The sequence below is a fragment of the Montipora capricornis genome, chromosome 4 (assembly GCF_036669925.1).
Source record: "Montipora capricornis isolate CH-2021 chromosome 4, ASM3666992v2, whole genome shotgun sequence".
Classification (NCBI taxonomy): Eukaryota; Metazoa; Cnidaria; class Anthozoa; order Scleractinia; family Acroporidae; genus Montipora; species Montipora capricornis.
Window position 1 is genome coordinate 21,996,633 of NC_090886.1, and position 1,454 is coordinate 21,998,086.

A 1,454-nucleotide genomic window follows, 5' to 3' on the forward strand; every position below is an offset into this window, starting at 1 on the left:
ACAGCCTACATGGTTTTTATCCGTCACCCGGGTTCAGTTCCATACTATCAATCATTTTTTGGCCCCAAGGAGCAAGCGATTTTTTTCTTTGCGAGTTGGGCCCAAACTCCAACTCAACTTTTCAACTTCAACTTTTGCTTTGAAGTGGAGATACGGCGGTAAGCAAAAACCCTGGTCCGAGCAGTATCAAATCCTATCTGCAAAATGATCGGAGCCTAAAAGCTGCTGTCGCGGCTGAAGGAGACTCTTTTGAATACAAAACTGCTCTATTGAAAGACATTGCCTATGGATACGATGTTGACATCATCTGCCTCACAGAAACATGGTTAAACGATTCAATCAGCAATGACGAGATACTACCGACTGGTTATGATATATTTCAGAGGGGGTACACTTATTGTGATAAAAAGCCATCTTTCAAAGAGAGAGATCTCAGTTATTCCTTTATCACTTGAAGCTGTGGTTGTGGGAATCGCCCTTAATTCTTGTCAAACCCTGTTGTTTATTGTTTGCTACCGCTCTCCTTCTGAGACAGATTTTATCCTGAAGTTCAAGTCCTTATTGGACCCCCTTCAGTTGGACAAATACCGGGGAGTGTTTATAGGAGGTGACCTCAACTACCCAGGAATCGAGGGGATTGATGGATCTGGATCACCAGTGAAGAACAACATTTTGCAAGTCTTATTATGGACCTATGTTTATTTCAACTAGTCGATAGACCTACAAGAAAAAACAATATTCTCGACCTTGTTATAACTAATTCGCCCTCCACAGTATCATCGATCGACTCTGGGCCCTATTTTGCAGAAGCTGGTCTGTTGTCTGACCATTACCCAGTTGTTTGCTACATCGACTTTTCTGGGAAACTTAAGGATTCAAATCATAAATTTTGTTTTGATTTCAAAAATGCAGATTTTGACTCAATGAACAAAGAAATGTCCTTGTTACCTCTCACCTCTGGTGTTGAGAATGTCAAATCCCAGGAGGAGTTTAACGATGCATGGAATGAATGGTGCAGTTTTGTTTTCACTGCAATAGATACACACATTCCCACCGTTTCACGATGAAGTTCAAATAAACCTCCGTGGATAAATAAAGATCTCGCATCAGCAATCAGGAAGAAAAGAACGCTATGGAAATGAGTGAAGTATTCGCAAAACCAACAACTCAAATAAAAGTCTTGAAAAACAAGACAGAGCATCAAAAACTGGATCTGGTGAGAAAGGAAAATGTACTTGCAAATGAGCAAATGAGCCCTCATCTAATCCGAAGCGCTTTTGGTCATATTACAGTTTTAGAAACGAAAGAAATCCTATCCCTGACAAAGTTGATTATAGAGGAACCTCAATTACAGACGACCTGGCTCTCGCTGAAGCTTTCAATGATTACTTTAAATCCATCTCCAAAGATCACGCTAATTGTACAAGTTTCCTCTGAAGAAATTTTATCTCTGC

The 1,454-nt window shown here is 40.3% G+C and overlaps 1 pseudogene; it reads left to right on the plus strand.

The window, feature by feature from the left end:
• The first annotated feature begins 1,132 nt into the window (after positions 1 to 1,132).
• Positions 1,133 to 1,454, plus strand: part of LOC138046295 (uncharacterized) — a 6,044-nt pseudogene continuing 5,722 nt past the window's right edge.